This window comes from Leptidea sinapis, chromosome 2 (genome assembly GCF_905404315.1).
Source record: "Leptidea sinapis chromosome 2, ilLepSina1.1, whole genome shotgun sequence".
Taxonomy (NCBI): domain Eukaryota; kingdom Metazoa; phylum Arthropoda; class Insecta; order Lepidoptera; family Pieridae; genus Leptidea; species Leptidea sinapis.
In genome coordinates, this window is record NC_066266.1 from 5,278,236 (window position 1) to 5,301,489 (window position 23,254).

Below are 23,254 nucleotides of genomic sequence, written 5' to 3' on the forward strand. Positions count from 1 at the left end.
CCCTCCTGTCTTACACAAATCGCCAATCTTTTAATGAGCTGCCTTTTGATTTTCCTATAATTTTATGGTGAATACTCGATATGATATGGCACAATTCTGTTTGTAACTCGCCCACGTTCTCGTATCGCATTTAAAGTAAAAAATAACTATGCTATAAAGTATTTTTATTATGAAGTGGGTACTTATTTGTGAATTATCAATGCTATTTATGGAATGATAATATCTCTACTTTTCGGACGTCGTCGTCGGCAATTAATAACTTTCTTGAAACTTGACTCAAACATTTTACGTTGCTCCTTTCTTTTGAAATACTATGTTACTTAAAAAGAGTTATTAATTTTTGGCTATTCTTTCGATTGGCATCGTAAAATTAGGGGTGTTTTTTTTTTTACATTTTAGTCGGTTCGAGTCCCAGACGAGGCGAGTACCTTATTTTTAGAAAATCTTTAAATGCCGAATTACTAACTTGATAAAGTCTTCTTTCAGTAAAATAAATAGTAACAACGTCTGTCGGGTCAGCTAGTTTTTATATAAAATGACTTTTGAATACATTAAATTAATTAAAATAAATATTACACTCATCACTGCTTAAGTGACACACGATATGTATACACAAACATTACAGAGGTCTATGACAAACAAACCGTCATAAAGTCTAAACGTAATAATCAAATGAATTGTGGTCTAATTTCGAGCTCTGACCAACCACCAGCATGTCTTAATACGTTACGTTTAAAGATATTTATTTCTCATTAAAAACATAATATTGTCACTTACATGAGAACATAAAAATATGATGTAATAATTTATCCGCCGTTCTTTAGATGTTCAGTACACACATGTTACACATTATAGTACTTATTCTTCTTCACAAAATTTAAGATTACACACTTTTACAGGGCACTGTCACATAACAAACAATTTCAGACATGTGTTTTATAAAAACTTTGAAACAATATAGTCTGATAGCTCACGTTTAAATGTTTTTAGTGACCTAATCTTTTTGAGAGATGAAGGTAGACTATTAAAAAGTTGTGCGCCCTCGTAAATAAACATACGCTTGCCGTAATTTGTTCTTGTCTTAGGTAGTATCAAGTAGCTGGCTCGTCTCGTGCTGCGTTTAGACGCATGTTTAGTTTGGGTGAGTAAGATTGATGTATGGATGGAATTATGTAGAATTTTTTGTATCAGTATACATGTATGGTATGTGTAAAGTTGTTTTATGTTCATGATTTTAGTTTGTTTGTATATTTTAGAAGTAGGTGTTAAATAAGCGAAATGGAATAACATTTTTATGAGTCTATTTTGTATTGTTTGCAATTCAGCTAACTTGGTTTTTTGAGCACTGCCCCATATTTCAATTAGATATGTAAGGTGTGATTTAACTAATGAATTATAGATAAGTATTCTAACTTTGCGGGGTATCGAACGAACTATGCCACGAAGTGAACCCAGCAGAGAAGAGAGTTTCTTTTTAACATATTCAATATGGGCGCCCCATGTCAGTTTACTGTCCAATAGTAATCCCAAATATTTCTCAACGTGCTTTTCTGTTAAGGGTACATCATTTACTTTTAAGGGTTTATAGGGAGGTATTGGTTTGTTCTTCGCACTAAAGATAATATAAGAAGTCTTTGTACCATTAATTGTAAGTAGATTTGATTGTAACCAATTGGAAAGAACATTAAGATCCTTTTGCGCATGTTGGGTAATGTCATTGATGGAAGCCCCAAAATAGAAAAGACAGGTGTCATCTGCATACAAGGTTATATGACCATGTAAACCTAAATTAACGATATCATTTATATAAATTGAGAAGAGTAGGGGCCCCAGGATTGATCCCTGTGGTACACCAAAACTAACTGGAAGGGGTTCACTTTTGTAGTCGCCAATTTTTACAATCTGTTGTCGATGACTGAGGTACGATTGGAAAACTTTAAATGCATTGCCGGTTATTCCTATGTTCTGAAGTTTAGTTTCAAGGATTGAATGACTTACTGTGTCAAACGCCTTCTTTAAATCAACAAATATGCCCAACACAATGTTTTTACTGTCAATATTTTGTCTCACTTTTGTCACTAAGTCAACGGTCGCAGCTACAGTATTACTTTTTGGTCTGAAACCGAATTGGCGCTCTGTAATGTATTGTATTGATTCCATATAAGATTCAAGACGGTTGTGCAATATTTTTTCTACTACTTTAGATAGTACTGGGAGCACAGAGATTGGTAAATAGTTGCCGGGATCAGTTTTGGAGCCAGATTTGTGAATGGGACTGACTTTGGCTACCTTAAGTGAGTCTGGGAATCGTCCTTCCTCGAAAACTTTGTTGATGCATTCGGTAAGAACTGGAGCTATAAGGTTTTTTATACATTTTAGGGCCTTAGTACTGATACCATCAATACCAGTGCTGGAATTTGGGTCCAAATTGTCAATTATCCTTGTAATTTCATCTACAGTGGAGGGGCTTATATCTGAGAGTTTTTTTGAGTTATTTGAGGTATCGTTTGGGTGGGCAGTGGTATGATTATTATGGAACTGGGCCGGAATTTGGTTAGCTAATATTGACCCTATAGTAGCAAAATAATTGTTAAACGTATTGCATATTTCATGGACGTCAGAGATTTCCCTTGAATTAATTACTAGTTTTGAGGGAGCACAACTTGATTTTAGTTTGTTGTTGGAAAGGCAATCAATAAGATTCCATGTTTTTTTTGGGTCTTTGATATGGTAAATGAATTTATTGAACTAATACTTTGGCATTTCAATATTACTTACTTTGTCTGTACATAAACAATGATGTACTCATTTCATTATTAGTATCAAAGTATATAATACAAGTGGTAATATATAGACTCAATTTGTTTGATCATATTTGAGATTTTAATATTGTGTAATGTTATTGAGTATAGTGAATTTATCGATTCACACACATTGTTAATAAATAGGGTATTATGGGAACGTAATATACACATTTGTAGTAGTTTAATGAATTAAAGTATTTTTTATGATAATAAGGACAGAGGGAGTGCAGGTAGGACCAGTCGGAGGATCCATTGCACAAGATGCGGGCTAGATTTTGGGTAACACAACGGCGCCTATTTCTGCCATGAAGCACTATTGTGTTAGCACTATTGTGTTAGCATTATTGTGTTTCGTTCTGTAGGGCACCGTAGCTAGTGAAATTACTGGGCAAATGAGACTTAACATCTTATGTCTCAAGTATACGAGCGCACTTATAGTGTCGATCAGAATTCTTGGGATTTTCAAGCGGGAATTTTGGGAGCGTTTCTTCATTGTAATGGGTAGGGCGTATCAATAACCAACAGATGAATGTTTTGCTCATATCGGTCCTTATTGTCATAAAAAAGAGTTGGGCAGGAAGTTCAGCTGGTATTTGTTACGCCCCGCCTATTACAATACAGTGTCACTCAGGATTCTTGAAAAATCCTAAAATTCTGAGTGGCACTACAATTGCACAAGACTCCTTGGGACTTAAGATGTTAAGTCTCGTTTGCCCAGTAATTTCAATGGCTACGGCTTCAGATCGAAACACAATAATGCTTACACATTACTGCTTCATGGCAGAAATAGGCGCCGTTGCGGTACCCATTTTCTAGCCGGCATCCTGTGCAAAGCCTCCCTGGTTCAATATATTCCCATAATAACAATGGAAACCACACCTTAAACCACAATACAACAGTAGAAGTGCCACTATACTTGTCTAACGGTTGGATTGTTGTTCTTGGTTTTGTGGTAGAAATAGGCGTGGTGGCAGTACGGCGAGTATTTCCAACTTATTCAAAATAAGTTGTGACATCACTTATTGAAAGTCAAAAACTACCATCAATTCGAAAAGTATGCCTCAGACCTGTGGAGAATGGGTGCAAAAAACTCAGCGGCTTTTTTTTATCATTAAATATGGTTACAATGCAATACATAATATATAATCGTACAAGAAAACTTATTATTTAATAGCCTGAGGGCGGTTATCATTAAGAAAGTAATTTATGTTAAAGTAAACTTTTTTTTTAATTCTTTTGAATTTCGTAATAGATTTGTTTTGGAAATTTTTTGGGATCTTATTGTAACAGCTTAAACATCGCCCCATAAAAGACTTACTATCTAAATTTAGCCGAGTAGTAGGCATTAAAAAATGGCTGTGTCGTAAATTCTACTACTCCACAGCTGAATATCTAAGTGATCAGACAGAATGGGACTATATAATGATTATTTTATAGCAACAGCTTTTATTGCATATTTCATTAAAAAGAACGCAAAAAAAAATGTTGGGAAAGTTTCTTGCGCCGCTTCTTCTCTCTAAGAGCGCCATTTGTTTCTGAAGCCGTAGTAGTGTTTCTAATATACTAGATATTAGAAATGACACCAAAAATAATTGTAAAGGAATCAATTTTGAGAAAATAAAAATTTTTCTATGCGTTTCAGCGAAAAAATTAAAGAGACCTTTTTTGTAGAAAACTTAGTTTCCTACAAGATAACGAAAAGGAAAATTTGAAAAAAACAAATTTTTTTCGACTTTTTACCATTAAAATAAAGAAAAAAGTTATTAAATTATTATAACTCATAAAAGCGGTCGTATACAAAGATGTTTTGTTACGACGTTATCAATTAAAATTTTACAGATAACCATTTTTTTATTGTTTTTTTTATAGAAATTATAGAATTGAAAATCTGTCAACATCGTAATACATGACAAAAACTAAGATTGCATTTTGTATAAATGTACAAAATGGACATAGAAACTATAGAAACAGAACTGTATCTCAGTGTTAGCATTTCCAATAAATTTGGTGACGAACTTTGGTCGACTAGTGTGTACAACCAGTAAAGCTGGACACATGGTCTCTCTCGCCATGTATTACGTAACCTGGCCAGCGTGACCCTAGGATTAGACAATATTACTCGCCAATATACAGGCTGCTGTGTTTTGGCATCTTAATATTATACTGAAATAATTTTTTAAAAATTTAAGCAATTTGTTATGTTTTTAATGTGATAACTGTCACTTCTTGGATAAATACACAAATATTGAAAACAAAATGCTATGAACGATGCTGGACTTGAACCCACGACCTCTCGCGTTCCGTGCAAGTGATCTACCAACTGAGCTAACCGTTTGAGTGACGTTTCGTCAAAAATCTTGCATGCTTTGTTCAACTCTCAGGTTGTGGCTTTAAACAATTTATTAAAGCACATTAGCCATTTTCTCGTACATCTTGTATGTGACCTTTATTTGCGTATCCAGAGAGAGAGAGAGTTTCGATTTGATGTAGTAAATAATATACAGTACCAATGCACCTACATATTTTTCTATATCTTTAAAAATATTTTTGACTTTTGAGGTTTGATCATGAGTCTGTCAATACCACAGTGAGAACACGCTTCCTCATAACTGTTGAATTCTTTAAAACCTTTAAAAGTTAAGTATTTAATTAACTGTCTTTGTATGGTTTCAAGCCTTTCGATATGTGTCCAGACATTACATGCGTATTCAAGAATACTCCGGACATACGCATAGTAAAGTGCTTTTATACATTCCATATTACTGAAGGAACAGGTCACTCGTTTTATGAAACCCAGTTGTCTGAAGGCTCTATTTGCTACATTATCAATGTGCTCATACATTGAAAACTTAGCATCGATTTGGATACCCAGGTCTCTAACGCATTCACTCTGGGTATACATGTGCCATTAATTTTGTAGTTAAATTCAATTGGTTTTTTTTTAGTATTCAGAGTAATATGATGGCACTTTTTAACATTAACTATGATTCTGTTCCTTGCGTAGTATTCTGTCAAGGCATTAAGGTCATGTTATAGTTTATGACAATCGTCAAGTGAACTTATTTTGACAAATATATATTTTTGTCGTCAGCGATCATTAAATATTGTGCAAGGTGGAAGCAACTTCCAATATCAAATAGGAAAGCGTTATATAAAAGCGGACCTAGGTTGGATCCCTGTGGTACTCTTGAGGGAATTATTTTAACTTCACTTCTAGCTCTTCCCGTCAAACTGCTTGAATACGGTTCTTAATGTATAAAGTAAACCACCGAAGCAAGCTCCCATCCCGTCAAATGCTTTTTCGAATTCTGTGTAGATCACATCCACTTGATATTTCTCGTCCATACTCTGTAATACGTAATCCGTAAAAACAGCTAAATTTGTAACGGTAGAATAGTTCTTCATAAATCTGTGCTGCTCGTAGGGAATAGATCTAGTTATAATGAGGCATATGTATCTATAAACAACTGTTTCGAATAATTTATTTATTGCGTTCAGAATCTATATGGGTCGAAAATTCTCTATTTGGGCTCTTGATCCACTTTTATGTATCGGTACTATAAGTGCTTCTTTCCATACATCAGGGAAACTACTGAAAACGTTAATGGAGAGATTAAATATTATGGATAGTGATACGGATAAACTGTTAGCACACTTATTTAAAAAAATCGGTGAGATGCCATCACTGCCAGCTCCCTTATTAGTTTCTAAAGCTTTCAGCAATTTACGAACCTCATCTTCACTTAAAGTAATTTTGCAAATGGTTTCATTATAATTCAAGTAAAGAGAACTTGTTTTATCGTACGAGTTTGCTGGTTTTACAAAGACGCTCTCTAAGTATGGACTGAAGACAAACTGAAGTTTCATCTGTGTAAGTACTATTACCTAGTGTAAGCTTAGTGGGGTAATCTTGTGCACTGTTTGTTTGTTAGGGATTTCGTATAAGAGAATAGAAGCTTAGGATCTTTACGGATGAAGCATTGCACACGCTCAGTGTAATTTTTGTAACACCGGCTCTGTACGAGCATAAACTTTACTAAATTAGGTGCATAAGTTGTTGTGTACTATGCAATATAAGTAGAGGTTTTTAACTGTCCCACGGGAACTCTTTAATTTTATGGTTGAAAAGTATCAAATCAAATCAAAATCAGTTTATTCAAGTCGGTCACGGAAATGACACTTATGAATGTCAAAAAAAATATTTTTTTTCTTATTGAATCTACCGCTACTTCGTAAAGGGTTGAGCTGATGAGAAGAAGTAGCAATAATCTTATTGCCACTCTTTTATATCAAGATTTACAGATCATTTCAATTACAATATAATATGTAAGATGTAAAATGATGCAACAAACACACTCAAACGTCAAATAGTCAATGTCTTACACGAGTAAGTCAAAAAAGTAAATGTAAATTAATACAAAAGTTATAGAGTACAGCTGCATCATCCACATACACCATAAATCAATAAAAGTATTCTGTGAGCTTATAAAATATAAGCGATTATAAATAAACATGTATATATCCATACATATATATATATATACACAATAACTTTTAAGAATCTGAAACCGAGTCTCCGGCAACAGGATCATCCCGCCACCACAAGCAGCGCCACGAGCATGACGCATGAGCCAGCCATCGCCTCCCTCAACCATATTTTAGCGAAGGGGACGACCCGTCCCATGTCGCCGCCACAAGCAGTGACATTTAGCGAGCATGATGAAACCGGTTACAAGAAATCAGCAAACAACAATAAAATAATCCTAATACATCCATATAATCTTACATATCATGCAATACTCAGCAAATACCTCTACTTACAATTTGACAATTCTGCTTAAACTTGTAATTAATATTATATTTTTACTAACACTAATCAAAAGCTCAATCCTTTAGGGTAACAATAAAATCACCTTATTCAGGCAGGTCAAGGAAATGACTTTTCTTTTTATATCCACCTCCTTTGAGGGTTGAGCTTTAATAAGAAGTGGCAAGAAACTCTTTGTGGCAATCACTCACAAATCATTTCAGTTACAATATATGTAAAGTGATGCAGCAATAATACTCAAACTACAAATACTCAAAAAAAAGAAATGTAAATTTATACGTACACACAAGAGCTATTGAGTACATTCACGGCCGACTACTACTGTATCAACAATGATATCAGCCCATGGAACAGTAGATGCATCAATTCACACACACCGTAAATAAATAAAGATATTTAGCGACCATTTTATTAGCAATTATAAAAAAATATATATTTTTTAATTTTAAAACCATGAGGTAGGGTTTCCGGCTACAGGATCATCTTGGCACTGCAAGTAGCGCCCGTTCACGAGCATGACGCATGGGCCAGCCATCGCCTCCCTCGACCATATTTTAGGGAAGGGAACGACCCGTCCCAAGTCGCCGCCACAAGCAGTGACATTTAAGCGAGCATGATGAAAACTGTCACAGGAACTCAACCAAATAACAAAAAACAAAAATGTTCATCTAAAATATATTCCACAACACTCACTAAGCCATAATTTGACCATTTTGCTTTTAGTATAAATTATCAATTTTTCAAAAATTATTCTTAATTATAAATACTATTATATTTAATTAAGGGTAACGAAAGCTCAAATCTTTTAGAGCGATTCATACCCATGCCTCATTATCATCTAAATAATCCTGTAAATTGTAATATGATTTTTCCATAAGTTTATGTTTAATATAGGATTTGAACTTGTTGAGGGACATTTCCATTATGTTCTCAGGAAGCTTATTATAAAATCTAACACAATTACCGATGAATGACTTGTCGAGTTTACTAAGCCTAGAAGTGGGCATTAACAGTTTATTTTTGTTTCTAGAATTAATATTATGTTTTTCATATACCTTTTGAAATGTATTGCCTATTTTACGAACATACACTAAAATTTTCATAGATATATTGGTTAGAAACAGTCACAATTTTAAAATCGTTAAATTTAGATCTAAGCGACACAAAATTGCCCAAACAGCTCTTTTCTGCAGCACGAAAATAGAATCAATATCAGCAACATTACCCCATAATAATATAACATATGACATAATGCTGTGAAAGTAACTAAAATAAACCAATTTTGCAGTTTCAAAGTCTGTTAAGGACCGAATCTTTTTTATTGCGTATGCAGCAGAACTTAGTCTACTTGATAAATTTTCTATATGAGGGGCCCATTGGAATTTGGCATCTAGCGTTATTCCAAGAAAAACAGCGGTATCAACTATATATAATTTCTCGTTTTTAAGCTGTATATCGATTGACACTTACTTAACATTAGGTAAAGTAAATTAAATGCATTTCGTTTTATTACCATTAAGTAACAGTTAGTAGCTTCAAACCAATGCACAACTTTAGTTAAATCATTGCTAATAACATCAAAATTAGGTATGCAACGGTGTATTTTAAACATGAGTGATGTATCATCAGCAAACAACACAATTTGAAATTTATCCTTTGCAATATAAGGGAGATCGTTTATATAAATAAGGAATAGAAAAGGTCCTAAAATCGAGCCCTGGGGAACCCCCATTTTAACTGTTGATCCAAAGGACCTCTTTCCATTGATATCCAGCTTTTGCATTAAAAAATTTAAATAGGATGTCATTAAGTCCAATGCTTTATTTTTAATACCGTAATGGTGAAGTTTTCTAACCAATGTTTTGTGTTCAACACAATCGAACTCCCGTCTTTTGTGACTTATCCTAGAAGTCACAAAAGACGCCAAGTGCATCACGAGACTCCTCCCAGGCTTCAAATATATTATGTATCAAGTCAATACCAGCGTCGGTAGTTGAACGACCCTGGGTGAAACCAAACTGTTTGGAGTGCAATAAATTATTATGAAAAAAAGACGAAGCAATTGATTTAAAATTAACTTTTAAAAAATTTTACTAAATGTGGGTAGTACAGATATTGGTCTATAATTAGGAGGGTCACTGGTACAACCTGATTTAAACAGGGGTTCTACTTTACTATGTTTCATTAGGTCAGGAAATTCACCATATTCTATACAATTGTTAAATATTATAGCTAAATCTGGCGCAATAATATCAATCAAAGACTGGACAAGTTTAATTGATATGCCCCAAAGATCATTTGTCGCCTTATTTTTAATAGATTTAAAATCTTTTATGACATCAAAGCCAGAAACATGATCAAATTAAAGATTTTATCACATTCAAAAATATTGTGTTTCAATAGTGAAAGAGCGGAATCTGGTGATGAGTTCAGCGAATTTGTAGTGGTAACAGGAATATCTGTAAAGAATGTTTCGAAAATTGTTGCAACTTTGCAATTCGACTTTACGGACCTGTTATCAAAGTTTAAATTGAACTCGGATATTTTATGGGTCACCCCACCCTTCCGGCTTCTTCATTTATTATTTTTCAAGTCGTTTTTATCACGTTAGAACTATTGATTATTTTATCTCGTATATACCTTGACTTGGCAATAGTACAATCTTTTTTAAAATTTTTAGAGAACTGTTGAACATATCTTTTGAAGTCATCACTACAGTTATATTGTCGCTCCGCATATAAATCGTACAATTTTTGCCTGTTTTTGTGTAATTCAACTGTTGCCCACTCGCTAAAAACTATTGCATCAGTTTTGAGGACCGATTTAGGAGTGAAAATAGAATTTATTAAATTATAGAACTTATTAAAGAATAAATTATATATTTCATTTGGTTTTAATGTATTATGTAAAAATGGGAGGTCTCTAACAAGGGTGGCCCTCACTCTTTCTATGCGGTCTGATGTAACTTACACAAAAGTTATTTTGTGTTTTTAAAATTCCATGCATTAGTTTTCAGTGTTAAAGTTTTAAATTTGTCCTATCAATCTAATTTTAAACAATTTGTTATATTTTTAAAGTGATAACCCTCACTTCTGGGATTAATTTATAGTTATCACTTTAAAAAAATAACATGTTGTTTAGATTTGAAAGAGCGACATATCAAGTCAATTTCCTATTGCAAATATTGGGGTTGAGCAGGCTATCAACTGTAAATTAGATCCTGTAGATGAAGCCACAATCTGAGATTTGAACAAGACATACAATATTTCACATCAACGGTTGGCTCAGTTGGAAGAGTGCTCGCACGGAACCCGAGAGGTCGCTGGTTCGAGTAGCGTATCGGTCATAAATTTTGTTTTCAAATGTTATATGTTTAATCTAATTTTAATAACCCTTTCTTTGTGACAAGCTTTGTCGACGATTAAAACGATTTCAATAATAATGTTTAAACAAAATGATATTGCAAAATTAATATGTTAACAAAATTTATGAACAATGCGGGAACAAACCCGCGATCTCTCAGTTTCCGTCCGAGCGCTCTTACCTACTGAGCCAACTGTTCAATGGAGTCCCGCATCGTTTATAAATTTTGGTTACAAATTTAATTTGTATAATTAATCCCAAAATTGAGAAATATCTCTTTACAGTAACAAATTGTTTAAGATACTAATAATTATCCAAAAACCTTTACTTATACTTTGAACACCCTGTATAACATTGTATACATGCAGGTAATCCTAATTGCGGAGATTTGAGCCTGGATCCCGTCCAACTGCAGCCGTCATCGCATCTCTGTGTAGATTAATTATCAAGATTTATATAGAGTTATGAGCTGTAATATACCGGACAGCGTGGCCCTACTTATGGCGGTTTGTGGAGCTTGTGCGATAATTAAATATCTTTATACAGGCTGTTAATTATTGGGCTGAGATAGGGTGTAAGTTTAAAGTTTCGCAATACACTATTGTCAAATTTAATCTCAACGCAACGTTACAAACTAATAAACTGCTCCTGTTCATAATTGAATATTAAATGCAAAACTGAGATGTAAGTTTCTAATAACTAAAATTTGTATTTGCAAAAAAAGTATTTTTATCAATATATAGAATGAAAATTGGTCTTTGTTTCAGGCTCAATCACACCTTAACCACTTATCCTATCGACATGAAACTACCACCACTCGATGCGAAATTTATCCTAGATGGTTTGTGGCTATTTTTTGAATTCCAACGCTTTTTCCTTTTATAATTTGCCCAGTGAAGCGGGCGGGAACGGCTAGTTTATCTATATAAATTAAATGATAGGGATTTTCATTTGCTATTTTGTTTCACGGAACAACTTCTGGATAGATTTCAATTCAGTCTTCTAAGTTTTATGTCTTAAGCACTTGGCCCTTATATAATAAAAATATTGCGATATCTTTATTTAATATAAAGTTATTAAAGTTTTATGAAATACTTTTATAAGTAATTTGTTAACGTGGACAAAGTCGCGGTATCAATTAGTTTTATTATAAAGTGGCTTGTCATATTTTTGTTACGAATTTTAATATCGAAACCTCCCATTGGAAAAATTTGCATATTACAATAATAATTACAGTAATATGTTTGTATTTTTCTTCGCGGAGCGTGAAGTACCTCATTCATTTCCCTTAGAATCGGTCGTGGGAAGCGATGGCTGATCCATGCGTCATGTTTGAGATATTGACTCATCAAAGGCGTAGAGATTTAAAATTTGGTAGGAATATTCCTTTTGCCGAGTAGAGTTTAACTAAGAACAGATTTTACGAAATTCCACCAGAGTTTTTTTTTGTTGTGAACAGAACACCGTCTGTCGGGTCAGCTAGTATTAAGTAAAGAGAAAATAATTAAACGTGTTTAATTATTTGTTATTCGTTTAAAGTGATAACCCTCACTGCTAGAATTACACAAAAAAATTTTTTATAAACAAAATTTTATGAACGATGCGGGACTCGAACCCACGACCTCTCGCATTCCGTGCTCTTCAAACTGAGCTAACCGTTCGAGTGATGTATCGTCATAAAATCTCGTATGCTTTGTACAACTCTCAGGTTGTGGCTTCATCTCCAGGATCTAATTTACAGTTGAAATTGTGTTTTAATTTTTTTTTGGATAAAATAATAAAAAAAATTGTTGATAAAACAAACATTAAAACTCAAAATTAAAAATCGTATTAAATTTAATTCAGACTTTACATATTTTCTGTAATAAATTACAATGGCTGAAATTAATCTAACAAATATTATAAATAATGTAGATATTCAATTTTCAAATTATATTATGTTTAATTTATTTTAACAAGCTGGACCCTACCCACCTACCAACTTGAATCTTGACATTATTTCTAATTAATTAAATCAAATTGACGAAAACAATGACTTACCTTACTTGTTATTTACAAAATTCTGATTCATGATTAGACAAAACAAATTAAACGTAATTATAAAGGGTACCATGCTAAGTTGGCCGCTTTTTTTTAACAAATAAGTTTATAATAATATTAATACTATGCTATTCTACACTAGAGGGAGGATCCTTTGCACGGATGCCAGCTAGATTATGGGTACCACAACGGCACCTATTTCTGCCGTGAAGCAGTTATGTGTTTGGCTTGAAGGGCGCCGTAGCTAGTGAAATTACTGGGCAAATTAGACTTAACATCGTATGTTTCCAGGTGACGAGCGCAATTGTAGTGCTGCTCAGTATTTTTTGGGTTTCACAAGAATCCTTAGCGGTACTGCATTGTAATATGCAGGGCGTATCACATCAGCTGAACGTCCTGCTCATCTCGTCCCTTACTGTCATTAAAAAGAACACTAGTAAGCTAGACTTAAAATCTATACAATGAGAATATAATGAATGAATGAATGAATGATGAGCCAGCTTGTCTTTCGCTTAAACTGCAAAAACTACTGAACGGATCGGAATAATATTTATACCATAAATTGACTACGAAGAAACTGGGCGTCATAAATTGAGCACGGCAATACTTCAAGCCGGCTCACATTCTAGCGCTCTACAAAGCGCAGGTCTGGCCATGGAGTATTGCTCTCATCTCAGGTCTGGCGCACTACAGTATCAGCTCGAACCATTTAACCGCGTGCAACGCAGAGCAATTAAAATTATTAGGGAGCTAGTGTGGACCTAGCGCTCTGTGAACGGCTGAATACCTTGGCGTTGCGTAGAATCGTCGCTTCATTATGTGTCTTCTACCGCGTTTATCACGGGGAGTGTTCCGAAAAGCTTTTCACCTGATTCCTGCCAGATTCCACCTTCGCACGACAAGCAACAAGTTAGGATATCGTCCACACCATCTGAATGTGTGACGGTCCTCCACAGTGCGGTTTTCAAGGAACTTCCACGTACAACAAAGCAATGGTATGAGCTTCCTTGTACGATGTTTCCGAGGCGATACGACACGTGTACTTTAAAAAAAAGTATGTTTACCTTTATTCAGGTATCGCAGCAATGTATGCAGCGGTAATCAATAAACATCAGGTACGCTCGTTTGTCCCCCTCTTCCATAAAAAAACTGCGTGCTTCGAAGATGATTTTAGTATATTATGAATATGCTTTTTGAATACTGATGCGGAACCCATATTTCTTTTACATAGAAATACCTATACATTCACAATACAAATAATTCAATCAATGACATTTCATTACATACTATGACAATTGATACAATGAGCGGGCGTGGGATACGGAATTTATATGGCAAAACACCGTTTGCCGGGTCAGCACTGGCGTAATTACCCCTCAACATATCTTAATAATACTAAAACTATGTATTCCACTTATAATATACCAATGAAAGTCTTATATTAGAGGTAGAGATTACTTATTGATGTTGCACAATATATCATCTACGGCAAATACACAAAGAGTTTATTTGAGCTGCACCAGACCAGCGTCCGAATACGCACGTCATAGACATTTATCTTATATCTTTAAACGAGCAATTCTTATATACTGGTAGTTTCGGGGGCGAGAAATCGAACTAGGTAGGTTTCAATTTTAAAAAATGTAGTTTATCAATGTTTTAATGAGAAACAGCTATAATAATATCAGAATACAAAGGTAAATTTCGCCACTATATACAAGACTATAATAGTTCAGATGGGAAATTGGGTTATCCGGAGAGCAGAAGACCCCGGTTCGAATCCAGATGTCCTATAAGTTTTTTTTTTGTTTAAGAATTTGTACCTTCTTAAAAATCCGAGCAAGACTCGGTTGTCCAGATGTAATCTGTTATACAAATATAGTCTTTATCATTTCGGCACTGATATAATTTACACGTCTAGAAATAGCCTCTTGCTGCTACTGATAAAAACAGGCCATGTTTATTGCTTTAGAGTGCATGACAAGCTACTTCTTACACTTGCGATTTGTATGTCACTTTGTGTTAGTGTGCGTGCATGGCTTTAAATAGAGGTTAGCTGTCAACCTCAATTTGTTTCGACGTTTTCGCAGCTGTCACAGTCTATCAAAATTCTAGACGTATAAATGATCAAAGATGAACTATAACTGTCACTATGCTTAAGTAACGTCGAAATTAAATATTACTGCCCAAAAAACAGACGAAACACACTTGACAGGATGAAGAAACGGAACGCAGTTCCCATCCATCATGATGCAAATAAACGAATAATTCAATTCCAGTGGTATAAATAAATAAAGCTATGCTACAACCCGATCAGACCCCTTACATACCGAGTAAGTCGATCAACTTAATTTAGACATACGGCACGAAATTTCTAGTAAGACGTCCGACTTAATGACGAAATCCATACACCTCATTCTATTTCTGGATTTAGGAAGTGCTATTTCTCTTTGTATAAAAGTTTTGTAGTTATTTATGTTTTGCTATTACGTGGGTATTTAGTAACATGCGAAGTCAGCACTAGTAGTACATCTACTCATCGCATGTTGCTCTTTAAGCATATTTCCGGCAGTAGGAATGTTTGATTTATTAGTAAATGATGAAACGTATAAACTGCTTGTTTAGGCCTTAATTTGTAATTACCTCATACATTAAAATATTATTAAGAAGCTGACTCTTAAACATTAAATTATTAATTAAATAGTATTCAGCTTCCTTTTATGAGTTTGTTATGTTAATGAGTAAATACAAGCAGCACAGCCGTACCATCCTTTCCTCGAAGCAGTTCAGACTATTTTGACCCGCTATAACCACGCTGTGGGTAGAGCTAAAAGCCTGAAGTTTCAGTAACCAATATCCAAGTTAATATATTTATTTAAAAATATAGAAGATTTCTAAAATTCATATGGTCACTTGTTAAGTTAGCTAATTACGTAATTACTTATAACAGAATGAACCTTAAGTAGGGTCTGAATAAATTGACCGACTTGGTATTTAATTGATCTAACAATTTATTATTATATTAAGTAACGTTTTTGATGGCATTGTGTTAGTTGTTAATTGTGTGAGAACATCAAAAAGGGGAGAGACTTAAGTCGCTTGATAAAATGTCTACAATCCAAGAATCGACCACGTAGGCGACATGAAAAATTACTAGCAACATCCTTCGCTATATTTTCTAACTCAGGAAATTATGTGTTACGTGCGAGCATTTCATGAAATTTAAGTTTTCAACAGATTATAAATGGGAATATTACCGCCATTGAAAGTGTCCGCCACTGCATCGGTTATTGTACGCCATAAGTATTATCCGAATCGGTATATTAGTGGTATATTACCAGTGGGAGGTTCCTTTGCACAGGATGTCGGCTAGATTATGGGTGAGGTTACAGTGATGTGTAATAATACTGTGATAAGGTCTGAAGTGCACCGTAGCTAGTGAAATTACTGGGCAAATGAGACTTAACATCTTATGTCTCAAGGTGACGAGCGCAATTGCAGTGCCGACCAGATTTTTTGAGTTTTTCAAGAATCCTGGTGGCACTGCATTGTAATAGGCAAAGCATATCAATTACCATCTGAACGTCCTGCTCGTCTCGCCCTTATTGTCATAAATAATTTTAAATCACAGTATTTAATATACAAGACGCTCAACCGTCTTCATTCTAGGTTTCGAATTGGTGATAAATGTAACTGAGACTACAGCAACTGCCTGATACTGAGTCAGCTCAGCTTAACAGGAAATCACGCCCCACACAGTTCCTTTACCAATTACCACCTGCAGTTTTCCCGAATAAGTATATAGCATACTCCCTCCTTAAACGAAAGTTTGCATTGTAGACATTTGGAAGCTAATATCTTTTTACTCTAACAGTAAAGAAGAAGAAGTAGAAAGAAGGATCAAAAACTCACTTACCATTCCGTGGAGAGAAGTATTCATCAGTCCTTGTACATGCATTAAAAATGAAATGGCAATGCGTAGGACATGCGGCTAAGATCCGAGACCAAAGATGGACTTTAAAAGCAACAAGACGGAGTGTTCCCTCAGGTAACAGATGCCGATGTGAACCCAAAATGAGGTTGAGTGATGACCTTCTTATAGTGACAGGTAAAAACTGGCTGGAGAAAGCAAAAAAATAGGGAGTTGTGGAAGAAGATGGAGGAGGCAAATACTCGGATGGGATCAAGATTATAATTTAAGGAATAACATTAGTTTAAGGTATAAATTCTTAAGTTACTAACATATTAAAATCTGTAATCTATAGCTTATTAATATTATTATCATATATGCACGTGGTAGCATTTAAACAAATTGCTAGATAATTTAGGTAAAGCGAAGCACCCCAAGGACCAGCTTAGTTACCTAGTTTTCTAAAAAAATGCAAAAATATATTTTTCTTGCACTTTTACATTTTCTAAGAGTAGACTTTTCTCGAAATCATTTTGGCTTCATTATAATATGGTAAAAGATGGGCTACTGATAAATCTGGTTATGTCAAAGAAGGATGGAGGGAAGCATCTTGAAAATTAAAAGAATCCATAAAATATCTCACAAAATTATAAGAAATAAGACAAACGTTATTGATACTCTGTCTCACTGTAGAAAACTTAAGTGGCGATGGGCTGGTCACGTAGCTAGACCTGCAGGCAATAAATGGAGTCACAAGATATCACGTTGGAAAGGGCCACAAGGCACTAGAAGCAGAGGTCGACCATCAACCCGGTGGTCTGATGATATCATACAAGTGGCCGGTGAACAATGGATGGAGACTGCAAGGAACAAGGTTAGTTGGAAATCTCTAGAGGAGGCCTTCACCTTTATGAACGAGGGGTTCTTACTATAATTTTTTTTTAATTTAAAAGTTATAGAAATAAGTTTATTTTGTATATAATATTTTAATATTTAAGGAATATGTACAAATTATTTAATTTTGTAAGAAATATAAGGCTTTATTATTTTTATTTTATTATTAAAACATGGGCTTCTGATAAACGAAAGTGAAAGTGCTACACATAATTTTAATCATATTTATTGCATCGTTAATCAAAGTGATAGCAATTAGAATCAACAGGTGTTTATAATATTGATTTATTCGACTCCGTATCAGCAAATTCATTACCCCTACCCGGAGGCGTGCGGTGAATAATGTTCAGTTAATGCTCTCATTAAAAAACTATTAATTCGAAACACTTAGGAGGCTTAATATTGAAAATGTGTATTGGAAAACTGAACATAATATTTATGTTCGATAAATAATAAATACGATGAATAAGATAAAGAAAAATACTCTTAGTAATAATATGGTATTTTTTTTAAAGTGACAACCCTCACTTCTAGGATTAATTCACAAATAAAATTTGAAAAACAAAATGTTATGAACGATGCGGGATTCGAACCCACGACCTCCGGCGTTCCGTGCTGGTGCTGTAACCAACTGAGCTAACCGTTCGAGTACCGCCTCGTTATAAAATTCTGTTTGCTTTGTTCAACTCTCTTAGTATTAGCAATTACTAAAACTGTCCTAATAATTAATACCTACTAAAAGGTAGGGTACCTGTTGTTACTAGGACAGTTTTTTAGATATCTATTTATTATTTTTATTTGACGAACTGTATTCAAACGACTATTGCATATTTTGAAAGATCTGTTATTTGAGTATTCACTACTAAAATATCAAAAATGTATATTTCATACTTACAAGTGTTATAATAATTCAAACGAAAAAGAGGATTCATGGCCAAGTTACAACATATTCTGTATACTTATGCCAGTACTTTGGCGTAATTTTAAATTTGGAATCGGGGGTAATTTATGGAAAGTATAAGTATTCTTATTTAAAACCGTTTTATTCATTTAAATAAAATATTTAACAAAAAATAACTCGTAAATTCTGAACAAAATCAAAATGATATTCATAATTTTGAATTAACTCTCACCAAACTATCTTTTAAGTAGAAGTAATTTCCAATAAAAAAAGAATCATCGAAATCGTTTAGCGTCATCGCAATATTGAGTTATTCGTAAATTTATCATCCACTTTGCTATACGTATGTATAGCAAATTTGGGACTTTTATGGTTTTCTCTTGGATTCCACAGTCAGATCTGGACTAAATTACAATGAAACCAAACGGGAAGCACCAGCATTCAAAAAAAAAAGAATTATCAAAATCTGTTCACCCAGTCGAAAGTATTGAGGTAACAAACATAAAAAAAATACCGACGAATTCAGAACCTCCTTCTTTTTGAAGTCGGTTAAAAAGAGGTTTTAATCATTTAAGAATATAACTGGCACATTTATTAAGTGTTTTGGTACATAAAAGATTTATTCCAAATTCCAATTTAAGACATAGTCGGACTTCAAGTGAAAGGTAAATTGCTGGTAATTGCGTATAGTGGTAGGAATCGTTAATAGTACGTATTAACTCTTAAATCATTTGTAGATAATTATTGTCAGATTGTCCTATTCCCTTGATAGTTTAACCCTTTCTACCATTATTTAGCGATCTCTAAAATAGTTGATACAGTACAATAACAGCGAGAAAAATTTTTGGGCAAGTAAATGTTATGTGTCCCAGAGGCTGAATGTGAGTCGTACGACTGTCCAGAGGACTTGGCAAGGATATCAAGATACTGGCTCCATCAGTAGAATGCTTGGTTCTGGAAGAAAACAATGCAAAGAAGCTTTAAATGACCGCTTCCTGGTGAAGTTGACCTTAAAAAGACTCTAGAGGAAGTGAGAAATGCAAAACAGCTTATGGAGTATTAGGAGGAGGCTTTTTGTTGCCAATATATGCAGTCGCCGTCAGCCCGGGGCCCTAAATTACTCCGCGAGCACAGATTTGCTAGACTTAACTTCGCTTGAAATTTTTCGAGGTGGACTTAAGAGGACTGTCACTATCAATTCTCAGATGATGCAAAAATAAAATGGTGAGGACCGACGTTGGCGAGTACTGCTAAGGCTAGGGAACATTTGCACCAGGGGTTATGTTTTGGGCAGTGATTAATGTATTGGACCCATAAACATTAAGCTCCATAAACATTTCTTGGAGAACATTTGATTTTTATCGACAATTACTCTTGCCCTCCGTTCTGGCGATGTGGAAGCGTATATTCAAGACTATCTCTTCGTATTCGACATTTGAATTGGCCAGCTTGAAGTCCCGACTTCAAACCTCATAGAGCTCATTTGGGATGTTCTAAAATAAAGAGTAAGATCGGTGCAGCCCGCTCCGCAAAACATCAGGGTGCTAAGGAATCTAATTGCTGTGGAGTGGGTGCGTATTCCACAAGAAAGAATTAAAAATAGCATCGATAGCTTGCCCGGATGAATACAAGCTGTTAATTTCGCAAGCCACAGGAACACAATCCACTTTAGGGGGCCACACTCGAAATTTAATGTTTACTTTTTTTTTAATGAAAATAAGGGATGAGACAAGCAGGACGTTTAGCTGGTGGTAATTGATACGCCGTGGCGCATTACAATGCAGTGTCACTCAGGATTATTGAGAAACCCAAAAATTCTAAGCGGAAATACAAATGCGCTCGTTACATTGAGACATAAGATGTGAAGTCTCATTTGCCCAGTAATTTCACTAGCTACGGCGCCGTTCAGACCGAAACACAATAACGTTTACACATTACTGCTTCACTGCAGAAATAGGTGCCGTTGTGATACCCATAATCTAGCCGGCATCCTGTGGAAAGGAGCCTCCCACTGGTGAATTTTTGTGTTAATTGTTTGCCAATTACAATTTTAGTGATCAAGGAGTATTCGGTACCTTTCAACCATTTCCCTTGGTTGACTTGTTTTTTGTATCTTCATCCCTTAAATTTATTATATGACAAAAAGGGACGAGACGAGCAGGATATTCAGCTGATGGTAATTGATATCGCCCTGCAATGCAGTGCCACTCAGGATTCTTGAAAAACCCATAAATTCTAAGCGGCATTACAACTGCGCTTGTCACTTTGAGACATAAGATGTAAAGTCTCATTTGCCCACTAGCTACGGTGCCCTTCAGACCAATATAAAATAATTCTTACACATTAATGCTTCACGGTACAAAGAGAAACCCACAATTTAGCTGGTTTCCTTTGCAAAGGAGCCTCCCACTGGCATTAGAGAATGAATTACTTCCCACTTTAAATAATTTAAAACTTTCCGAAGTGGTCTATAACTTATTTGGATTTTCAATGAATAAATGACTGGATTTGATTTCATACTCACTAGGCCCAGAGTGGGACATATTACTGTGTAGTGTCGTAAATCATTTCCCAAACAAAGCAACCCGCCAAGTCAAGGTGTATTATATAAGTACATAAATCATTTGCTATTAGATTCCATATGTCTCGACCCTTGTCAGAAAGCGAGTTGACAGCACGTGTGACTTTTATCTTTTGTTCCACGCTATGTGGCAAATTTATAAGACTATTGGGTAGTTTCTGCAAGGGAAATCAGATTTATTGGTCATCGATTCGATAGAGCTTTATGTATATTTTCTTGTTATGTGGGTATTCAAACAATCGTGCTTTCGGTTCACAACGATGTTTATACTAGCTTCAATAGGGTGGTAGGAATGTTTAATAAATAAATTCCGACGGTGGAACTAGCCATTGTTTTTAAGTAAGCATCAGTTCAGATCATTAATAATTTGTTTTAATGGGAATAGTTGCTCAATGGTATCAATTAATGTAGATACATGAACAAAAAAGCCCAACGCAGAAGCAAAATGCCCTATAGGATATCTATGAAATAGCGCGATTTGAAAAGTCTCCAATTAATATTTTATGTATCTCCTATATTTTTATGTAAGTTTTAGCCCCAAATCCATTTTTATCAACTTGGGTTGCAAATTAGTTATAATATACCCCCCAAATCTTCCGTAAAAATTTCCACTGATTATGAAAAACTCTTTAAAATCCATTGCATCGCTAAGGATGTGCCAGTAGATTTTATTAATTATTAGGAGTTTGTCACAGTGGAAAGTGACTTTGTTTCATACTACGTGAAGATAACGCCCCTTAGCAACAATATATTAATCGAAAAGATTCGCAATTCCATACAAAATTTACACTTAACACTGTCCCCATTCAGAAAACCTCCTGGAATATTTGTGTGGTTCAACACCAGAGGAACTGAGGCGCGTTCAGAATAGTTTACGTGCCTTTTTTGAAGGTATATGTAATATATAGTTTTGGAAACAAGGAAGCTCATTTCGTACTTTGGTTGTACGTGGAAGAAAGTTCTATCCTAGTTTTTGGTCTGAGCCCGATAAAAATTAATGTTCAAAAATAATTATATTCCTAAAACTACTGGGACGCTTCATTGCAGAATAAAGAAAGCTAGGGGGGCGCGAGGAGCGAACGGGGATTTGCAAATAAAGTAAACAGTAACAAAATACATAAACTGTGTATGAAGTACAAGTACAACAAGTATGCAACCAATAACATTAAATCAAAGATTCTGCAGTTCTTCAGAGGTGTATAGTAGAAATTATATAACCAGATGTGATTAAACATGGTATGTAGGTAGCCAGAGATTTAGTTTTACCTATGTTATCTCATATTAGTCGTGGCCACCAGAGGTTTGCCGATGAGGTACTTTCGTCAAGCGCTCGTGACATTTAATTTATTTAAAAAGCATTTTTGTGTATTGGTTCGCAGAGTACCGTAGCTGGTGAAATTACAGAGCTTATGAGACTTGACATCTTATATTTTAATGTGATGAACGCCATTGCGGTGCCTCTCAGAATCTTGGATTCACTGAATTGTAATCGGAGAGGCGTATCACACAAACAATTAAACATGATGCTCTAGGTGTCTTCTATGACTTGTCTAAGCCCTTCTGCTGTGTCAACCTTACTTGGAAAATTACAATATTACGGCGTCTCAATTAACAATTATTTTTGACTATTATTATTAATAATTATCTATATTATTGACTACAAACACTAGTTATAAATTAATCAAAGTCTTCAGTTGCCCTTATTGTTACGGGCATGCGTCAGGGTTCGATATTAGGTCTCTTGCTTTTTCTGATTCATATAAATGACCTGCCTTTCTCTGTAAATAAATTATGTGAAATATTAAATATAGATGATACTTACCTTATCTTAAGCTAAATAGACAAAAAAAAAATCTTCCTTTCCAAAAGAGAATGTACGTTTGTATGTTCCCTAATAACTCCTAAACCTTTTGTAATAGATTTGTTGAAGCTC